The sequence below is a fragment of the Limulus polyphemus genome, unplaced genomic scaffold (assembly GCF_000517525.1).
Source record: "Limulus polyphemus unplaced genomic scaffold, Limulus_polyphemus-2.1.2 Scaffold158, whole genome shotgun sequence".
In the NCBI taxonomy this organism is placed as follows: domain Eukaryota; kingdom Metazoa; phylum Arthropoda; class Merostomata; order Xiphosura; family Limulidae; genus Limulus; species Limulus polyphemus.
The window spans coordinates 331906-342419 of record NW_013665768.1 but is presented as its reverse complement, the minus strand read 5'-3'; the positions used below and the strand labels follow the sequence as shown (position 1 = coordinate 342419).

The 10514-nt window shown below is 33.8% G+C and overlaps 1 long non-coding RNA gene across 2 annotated transcripts in view; it reads right to left on the bottom strand.

The window, feature by feature from the left end:
• Positions 1-623: 623 nt before the first annotated feature.
• Positions 624-10514, bottom strand: part of LOC111084888 — a 29912-nt gene continuing 20021 nt past the window's right edge. Inside the window, exons 2-3 of one of the 2 annotated variants that reach the window (XR_002609773.1) lie at positions 8073-8227; positions 624-1246 (exon numbers count right to left, since the gene is read on the bottom strand). This is a non-coding gene — a long non-coding RNA (uncharacterized LOC111084888). The remainder of the gene's footprint in view (positions 1247-8072; positions 8228-10514) is intronic. The other variant, XR_002609774.1, reaches the window with a different exon arrangement.

The following is a 10514-nucleotide window of genomic DNA, read 5'->3' as shown; positions in this document are numbered from 1 at the left end:
GTGTGTCCAGCAGATTTGTATGGATAGGAACTACCTAATGTGTAAAGCAAATTTTTTTGGATAGGAAGAACCTTATGTGCTAAGTAGATTTACATGGATAGGAACTATCTAATGTGCCAAGTAGGTTTGTATGGATAGGAACTCCTAATGTGCTAAGTAGGTTTATGGATAGGAACCACCTAATGTTTCAGACAGGATTGTATGGATAGTAACTATCTATGGACAGTTTTTGGATAACGTTCGGCCTCCTTACTAAAAGTTAATCTTCGTATAATAGGTATAACAAGTTTTGTTGAATTCATTTTGTACGAGTTTTAATGATTTAAAACATGATGTCTTCAATAAAGTTTTTAGAAATACAGCATTATTTGAATGTGCAAAAAAAATTAATATAAGCGAAATTATATGTTATTACTACAGCAATGCTTCATCATGGAGACCTGTAAGCTGTACAAAATCTATACACTGGTAACTGTTCTCACTATATCAACTTGATGGAAATTGGGTTTTTGTCTAGATTTTGCTTTTGTGTATGTTACTGATAATAAAATTGAAGACTGGCAAGTAAACGAGACTTTTATTATTTTAATATCATATCAACATATTGGGATTTAGAAATGATCATTGCAACTTAAGTAAATTAAAGAAATCCAGTTTTACAGTAGTTTCTTCTGTTACAGCTTCCTGTGGGTATGAAAGTGTAACTCCTCCCATGCCGGCTTGTTCTGGAATGTTTTCAACAGGTAGTCAGTTTGATCAATGGACAATTCCTGGGCCTTTACACTTCAATGAGACCAACTTCTGTCAACCTGCGTCCACATATCCTTCGTTTTTACAAAGTGGAGTTTCAAACTCTGTCACTGTTCCATCTTCTGCGGCGTCGACATCTCCACCTGGAGGCATGATGGTAAATGTTCCTCTAACTCCAACAAACGACAGTCGTAATTTTGCTAATCCTAATGAATATCATTCCTTTCTTAGTTTTGGCATGATGAACACAGTTCAACCTCATAATCAACAGAGTTCATTTATTCCGCAACTTCAACCCTTCCAAATTCAACAATCCTCTCCCTTATCAGACTCCAATACTGGGGCGCCCTCCTACGGAACAACAGAAAATGATGTTTTATCCGAGAACTTCGAACCTTCTCCTCGGCCAGAGAACCACTGGAATTCTATGACTCCACCAAAGTGTATCTAAAAGAATTCCTTCTTCCACTAACTTGTTGGTAACCACCCGTGATTTCTGAAAATTCTGAGTGAGTCGTGTAACGGTAACAAATGTATTTGCATACACGTGTGTGCTTATACAAAAATATATACACACAAACATACTATATAACATACATGTATTTATGTATACAACATGTTTCGAATAACATGTTATTCTTTCCAAAAATATAGTTTTATGAATTTTATAGATCGTTTTCTAGTTATTATTCATTTGTAGGATTTAGCATATCATATTTGTATAAATACTCTAAAAAATAATCCAAACTAAAACGAATTTTTTTTAATACACCGTGAGTTAATTCTAAAGTTTGAATGTTGTTCTTGGTATATACATTTCGAAAATTGTTAATTCTCTACAATTTAAATGTATTATTCAAGTTTATAGGCTACAGTTGAGGTAAGGCATAGCACTGTAAATGATATGTGTAGTTGTAAGACAGTTTGCAAACAGTTACGCTCTGGTAAACAGTTTAGACATAGCTTCGCATTAGAAAAAGTTTTACTATTACTTTGGATAAAATGCAACTTCGATAGAATTCATTTGGTATGAGCTTTTACGATTTTTTTAAATTATGTTTTGGAAGACGCTTTTGTAAATACGGCGTTATCTGAATATGGAGAAAATGTATATAAACGAAATAAAATGTTACCAGCAATATTACATGTAACAAAAAAAAATAAACAAAACGACACTAATAAAGCATTCTATTTTCAATCAATGTTTGACACTAGTTGTTAATATTATTACGTTTTTCTAAGAGCAATGAATAATATATAATAAAAAATAAAACCTCTTTCTGGTTCGTCACATGGTATCAACACTATTACTTTCTTGAGGTCTCTGCAATACTAAGTTACTACTTCCAAAAAGCGTGCTACTGTATACTCCCTGCTGTCGATAGTGATGATATTTTACTACTTTTGCATGTGTATTTGATGTTTGTAATTTCATATACAATTCTTTTATTATTTTTTATTTCGTGCTCATTTTTCAATTACTGTAAGTTTGAGTGTTAATAAAATAACTAGTGAATATTCTATAAATAGTCGGATAGATGGCCCGGCATGGTCAGGTGGTTAGTGCACTCGATTCTCAATCTGAGGGTCGCGAGTTAGAATCCCCGTCCCATCAAACATGCTCCCCCCTTTCAGCCGTGGGGGCGTTATAATATACGGTCAATCCCACTATTCGTTGGTAAAGGAGTAGCCCAAGAGTTGGCGGTGGGTGGTGATGACTAGTTGCCTTCCCTCTAGTCTTACACTGCTAAATTAGGGACGGCTAGCGCAGATAGCCCTCGTGTAGCTTTGCGCGAAATTCCAAAACAAACAAACAAACAAAACAAACAACCAAACTCGGATAGATAAGTTAGAAGTTGTTTCTCTTTTAAAAGTTAAAGGCAGAAATTGACTGAAAGTTTTAGAATCTGACTTATATAGAAACTGTAAATTATATTATTAATTTTCTGGGGGCATACCCCCAGATCCCCTCTGGCAGCACGGGAGCTGCTTTAGCAGCTTCTTATACGTTCAATATCATTCTAAAATCTGCATGCCTAGCCAAGCATCCCCACTTTGCAGCTTCTTCCCACATAACTGGATACTGTTTGTTTGTTTTTAATTGAAGTTAAGCACAAAGCTACACAATGGGCTATCTGTGCTCTGCCCACCACGGGTATCGAAACCCGGTTTCTAGCATTGTAAGTCCGCAGACATACAGCTGTACTACTGGGGAGCGACTGAATACTACTTTATATGAAGTTAACTCATTGAAAATTAATTTTTTAACACTTATAGTTTCTTCATATTTCTGTTCATTAAAAAAAAAAAAGAGTCCAAAGTTAGTGTATAGAAAATAATTAAGCTTTAACCTCTGTTATTTTTATCTAAGCACAGAACTCCACAAATAAACTTTCTGCTCTGTGCCCAATTCAAGGATTGAACCCCATATTCTTGGGTTGTAAATTTTCATAGCTCACCGCTGAGCTGTCTTAAAATGTGAGCATTCTTAGGTGTATATAATAATATTTGAAATAATAACTGAATAGGAATTTAACCCTGAACGGTCTCAAGAAACTATAGCTTTTAATTTGTTTTAAAACGTATATACGTGATTTTCTTTTTCGTTCAGTTTGAGATCAAGATGCTATTTGCATTAAAAGAGACACAAAAATGTCAAGTTATTGAAACTCCGTTGTTTAGCTTGTATGATTGATCACGACTCTTCGGGAGTCAATACGCCAAAGTTGATCGTACAATAATAAAAATGACACCGAAATAAGTTATTGAAAATTTCAAATAAATCTTTATGCTAACTTAACAGAGCATGTTATCGTTCCTGTGTTTATTTTTATAATAACGAACTCCTGGTTATGAAAGACTACCCATAATAGAAAACGAAATTCAACTGCTGTTTATCCGTTTTTTTTTTTTTTCATTAAGTGTTTGTCCCCTAGTGGCTCAACGGTACGTTTTCGGACTTACAACGTTAAAATCTGATTTCCGGTGGCGGACATTGCGCTAAAACAGCCAATGAAGTAAAACAAATAGTGTTGTGTAATACTTCTCATGGCGGTAAAATTTTGAACAAGACTAGTTTCATTTACGCAGCAAGAGAAATGCATAATAGTTAAAAAAGAAGAAAAAAAAAAAAAGAACGCTCTTAATACCTCTTCAATTCTTCCTAAAACCAGTATATGCCAAGTACAAATAGAAAAACCTTCTGTTATCCCAAATGAATTTATAATACAAATAAAATAAACTTACACTCAGTTCACGACATCTAGTGGTGTGTTTGTAATACTTCGATTGTTAAATTAAAGTCTGTATAACTGCTACTAAATGCCAAATTTTAGTTATATTTTCGATTTCTTCGAGTGTTTTATATATGTTTTTTATATGGATGTTTTATGTCACAAAATTTTCAGAAACTCATCACAGAAGAAAGAAGGTCTAGAAAGCGCTCAGATTGTTAGGTCTTTTGCGAGTTATCTAATCTTTAATCCTTCATGATTTCTTAGTTTTTATGAAAAAAAAATATTCTAAACTTCTTTTAATACTTTTACTTTACAGTGACTCCTTTGTACACAAGCCCACCCAGTGGCACAACGATAAAACAGCTGAAAATATAAGTATTTGTATTTCAGAAGTTATACGTCAGTGGAAAACATACTAATTGAAAGAGCTAATTTATAAAATCACTAGTTGGAATAAGCACTTTCAGAACTTCGTGCCCCCTCCCAGTGGCACAGCGGTATGTCTGCGGACTTACAACGCTAGGAACGCTACGATACCCGTAGTGGGCAGAGCACAGATAGCCCACTGTGTAGCTTTGTGCTTAACTACAAACAACAACAGAACTTCGTACTGGCAGTTCGTATTTTAAAATATATTTAAATATTGCTTCATCTCCTGTGATCAGTAGACACATTTTTAACCACTTTATATGGGCTCATAAGTACAAATTTAGTACTATGCTGGTCATTAGGCACTTACTTACCTAGTTATAGTTGTTGTTGTTTTGAAGATAAAAACTTCTGATTTCATGGTTATAATACATTTACTTACCTTTCCTAGTACGCGATTCTTGTTTCGAGTTTAGAAAATATCGGAGACTCTCAGGAAAAGTATAATTTAGAACTGAAAGATTAGAAGGAAGGCAGTTAGTCAACACCACCCACTTGCTTTTGGGCTACATTTTACTAACGGAAAGTGGGATTGGTCGTAACTGATAACGCCCTTCCATGGGGAAGGACGAGCATGTTCGGTGACATCACGGTATTATTTTCTTACTACGACTTATTATAACTATAAAAAATGTTTTAGTTTGTATTCATTAGATGGCGCTATATAAAATCTAATCATACAGTGACAGTCCTCGTAGGAATATAGATGAGTTGAACTTAGAACAATGTGTCTGAGTTTCTTTAACCAACAGATACTTAGGAAGAAATGTATTTTTTTTGTCTTTTATGCTTTTATCAATCGCACTTTTACAATATTTGTAACTTATTTTCTTGGTTGCTACATAGTTAATATATGTTTTTAGTTAATTAATTGATGGCACAAAAGTCGCAACTTTAACAGAGTATTTCTGCTAAAAATTATTAGGTGAGACAAGATATACTTATTATGATTCATGGCTTGCAACCTGTTGTTGCAAAAATTCAGGGTTGTGGGCGCATTAAAAGAGCGATAGTCAAAGTCCACGATCCGGTCGCACAAGAGATAGCAATGAGTGCTGTTTGTTTTTGAATTTCGCGCAAAGCTACACGAGGGCTATTTGCGCTAGCCGTCCCTAATTTAGCAGTGTAAGACTAGAGGGAAGGCAGCTAGTCATCACCACCCACCGCCAACTCTTGGGCTACTCTTTTACCAACGAATAGTGGGATTGAACGTCACATTATAAGGCCCCCACGGCTGAAAGGGCGAGCATGTTTGGTGTGACGGGTATTCGAACCCGCAGATTGCGAGTCGAGTGCCCTAACCACCTGGCCATGCCGGGCATAATGAGTGCTGTAAACTAGCTGCTTTCCCTCTTATCTAAAAATTTACAATTAGGGACGATTATGCACGTAAAGCTTTTGTTTAACTCTTTGTCCATAAGTCAATTTGTTTTTCTGCCCATGTGTTATAGGTCGAATGAAACATTTCACAAAATTGTGTCGAGGTGTTAATAAGTAAGAATTTTAGTTGGATTGAAAATGTTTTCCTGGCGTTATAATAAAATCAGATTCTAAGAAATTACATTGTGACAGAGAATGAGACGTGTTTATGGGTTAGAGATATTCTACTAAATTTGAAATATAAACAAATGTGTTGATTTATAAATAGTAAAATTTTACTCCAGGTGAATGTTCAATTTTGGTTTCAATTTTCGTAGGAACAAGACGATTGCTAATATCAATTTTATGAAATGACCAAACCTAGAGTTTGTCAAGAAGATCCAGTTAATTCTTTTCAAAGAAAAAACAAACACGTTTCTTCATTGTTTCTTCTAAAACCATCCTGTAAAATCCCAGAAGCCACCCTGATAGAGTGCAAAATATTTTATAAGTCCTAGAAAAAGTTATGGTAATTGTATAGGACAAACTAAATCTTGATAAGGTCTTAATAATTTTTGAAAATGTGTTCGATAAGATTTAAAAACAATTCGTATAAGACAGACAAGAGTCCAAGAGGGTAACACAAGTTATACTGGACTGCTTGAAATATTATAGAACATCTTGGGTTTAAAAGGTCAAGTTTAAATAGTTCTTCAGGAGTTCAAGAAATTTTAACTTTCACGAGGAAACATCAAATAAGGTTAGTATTTTAATTCGCTCTATGGTGTCCTGTAACTACTAATGAAAGGTTTTTGTATATGACTGACTATCAGAAACCACTACTAAAAATTCGTACAAGATGATCATTTGTCTTATAGGCTTAGTATTTAAATTCTCTATAACTAGTATAAAATATTTTATGATCGTATTTGTATGTTTTGCATAAGAATACTACAAGCCAGTGTTATAAAATTCCTGTAGGATATTATATGTTAGAGAATAGTGTTACGTAACATCCTTTAGGTCTAACTAATTTATTTTCTCAAGGATTTCTTTAGGACATTCACATGTTACATTATCCTCATATATCCTCCCCACAACAATGTCAAACAGAGGAAACTAGAAAACACTGTTTCTAAGCCCTGTGTTTTACCAAACGTGGTTCATAGCAGAAACTAGGTTGCATTGAAGGTCATAGATTAGTCAGTTCACAAAAATTTTTTATCACTACTGTCAAAGTTTAGAGTAAACATTACTCAGTATTCAGCAGTACTATAACAAAATCGTGGACAAACTATCGACATCTTCATTAATATTAAAGTTAATGACTTTTTACTCATACTGTCAAAATTTAGGTGAAATATTACTCAGTAGTAGAATAATAAAACAATGATTAGAGCCAAAGTTTAAATGAGAAGTTTCTTAATAACAAAACTTTGGCAACAGACAAGTTGTTTGTTGAAGTGAAAATTTCTGAAGAAAGTTCAGATAACCGAGTTTATAATTCCACTGCGTGTAATATGTTTCAATTCAAGCTTCTGTTTCTTTGTTGTTAATTTAAAAGCTACTTAATAAACTATCTGTGCTTTACCCACCACTGGAATCGAAACTTGATTTTTAGCTTTATAAGCTCTCAGTCTTTACTGCTAAAGCTTCTGACTAATTGTTATAGACTACGATGTGCATTCTCTCATAAAATAAAACACTGTCCTCTAATAAACACTTTAGCCACATGCCTCGAACGGTGGATGTTACTAAGAAAAGTACTTAAGTAGGATAACACATGTTAATAGCTAAATAGGCACATGTATCAGTGTTGTGATTTTAATTCTTACAAGATCATTAGTGGGGTATATTATTATTTAGTAATATGAAAGTACGTATAAACTAATTTATGTTATGCACAAAAAAAGGAAAATAATATATACAGTTTTTGAAATTATTATTTGATTGTACTGTTAATTCTAAGAACCTATGAGTGAAAGCAAAGAAGAATATGTTAAATAATATGTCAACCACACTATATCTGCCATATCTAGAGCCGACAAAACCGTTATTTTATAATACCAGGACTCATCAGGCTTAGGCGCTATTTATATCATTAAATAAATGATCGACAATTGTTATGGTGTGAACTAGATTAAATAATTTTATTGTGTAATTATTATCAGTTTTATTCAAGTCATTTACAAATCAGAATTACGGTAAGAATTAATAACACAATATTAGTTATATATTTTAACACAAATTATTTATTAGCATTATTTTTACTTGAATTAACTTCATTATCCTTCTAACCTTTTAAAGCAAAGTTTTCAGTCCTATACACCTGACTCAAGGGTTCTTTCTTGGAAAAAGCAATTTATCAGTCGGTGCCCAAGACGTGAGTTTCCTACCTTAGGACGAATTCTACCACTGCGAAGTCTGACATGGCTTTGTTCGAGTATTCTGGACTGAAAACAAGAATAAGTTATAGAATTTGTCTTTGTATTGTTTTCAAACTAGGTGTGACCTATTGACATCTAAGGTTGTACTTGAAACAGTGCGATTTTTAAAATATGTCTTTCAAAGAAAGAAAAGGAGAGAAAAGAAGAAATTTTATGTTGATAAACTTGAAACGTCTTTGTCCCAGCAAAGAGAGCATTACTGCAAGAATTGAGATAAGGTTATAAACAGTGATGTTGAATAAGCAAAACGAGTCTCAGCCATTAATCCAGCCAAAGAAAAGGCTGCCACTCTGGCTAGATGGAAGAAAAACTATAGCAACGATATCAGCAAAAGCTAGGAAATGTGGAGAGATAGTTCTCACAAAAGCTACGAAAAGGATAGGCCTAAAGCCCAGTCACTCTCGAGACTTAGTACCAAAAAAAGCTATGAAACAAGTGTAAAAAAATTTTAAATAAAAATATTAGGAAGTAGAAATGGAAGCACCAAAAAGTAAGGAAACAAGGTAGAAATGGGCGGAATGATATTACAACACTTGGTGGTTTTTGACACAGTGCAACCTCAAAGTGGGTGTGATCATCTTTCCGCCCATATCTACGTCATTTTCTTTTTGTAATTGTTCAAACTAAATGAAAGGTGTATATAGCTAAATTTCTCTGTTCTAAACTTTGTTTAAGTAACAAGACACAGATACATGTATGTAATCAAATTACTCGATCCTAACGAAATACATAGCATCATAAAGGAGAAGTGAGACAGGAAGCTCCAATAATCATACTTTGCTTATAGGAGTCATTATAGCTAATTGACCTGTAAGAGATGGGCCAAAAGTATAGTATCAAAACCGCTGATTTTTGAAATTTTCAAATTTGTTCAGTATTTAGAAATGATTACCTACTGATAAAACTCAAGTCTATAATTGGATCAAAGTTCAAAGTAAAATACGAAGTACAAATGGGCATAACGATGGCCACACCCACTTTAAGGTTGCAATGCATAAAGAACCACCAAGTATGGTGATGTTATCCCTCCGATTCCTACTTCTTAATTTGTTTATGTTAATTTTTTAAAGACTTGTATATGCGCAGTTTACATAAATTGTGTACTATTAGACATTGTGTGATTGACATATTGTTCATGCTCTAGTTTTTCCGTGGTTGGTTAATCTGCTCCCAACCATACTTTATCTATCATATATAGTGCCGAGGAGGCTTTTTGTCCAATACCAGAGTTCATTAAGCCGGCTGGGATACAACAAAAACTGTAATGGTCCAGGCGTTATTTGTATTGCAAGTTAAACGAGCATCAGCAATTATGGTGTGAACTTAAGTGAAGAGTAGTTATATCAATTTTGTTAAAGCAACCCAGAACCACGTTTAAGAATTAGTGGCAGAACGTTATTTATTTTCAACACCAGTTATGTATTTATTATTATTTGTACTTATGTTAATCTTAATATCATTCAGAAGAACTGGCGAACCAGCAAGCTAGTTCTCGTGTTCTTACATATTACACATTTGTTTTTACTCTTGTAATTAAGCGTACATGTTTCTAAACTACACTTTGTACAACATCAGTTGTGAGTTAGGTAGTAGACTGAGAAAGTGCTGATATAAACATGAATCCACGATTATTACTGATGTGCTATTTGGAGCTTTCCCGTTGTAATAAGTTTAGAAACATATGTTTAATTACATAACTTCGAATGTATTCAAAACCTTTAAAGCTTACTTTGATATTAAATGTACGCCGTTTTATGTATTCAAGTAGATAGCAACATTACCGAAGATAACATACTATCAGAGTAGTGGTTGGAAACTCTTAGAAACCTCAAAGTTATACATCCTTTAAATGAACAATAAATTCAAGTTAGTAAGCTAAATGTAAAAACTGAAATTAAGGTCTACAAGTCGAACATACTATTAGGTCATCAAGAAATTAATGTCGGTTTTATTAGATAAAAAAACCGAACAACTTTTATATCAAAACAAAACATTTATTAAATGAAATAGTCTCCATTCTTATCGTTGATGCTTTTTCATCTTACAACCAGGTTGTTAATGCCCTGATTAAAGAAGTCACTTGGCTTTGAAGCAAAAAAACATGTCGATGTCCTCTTTAACTCCTTCCACATTTGCATACATTTTCCCATTAAGATGGTGTTGCAGGGAACGAAAGAGATGGTAATCTGATGGTGCCATATCTGGAAAATATGGTGGGTGGGAGAGAACTTCCCAACCCAACTCCATAACCTTCTGTTGCGTCAAACGTGCCACATGTGGACGTGTCTTGTCG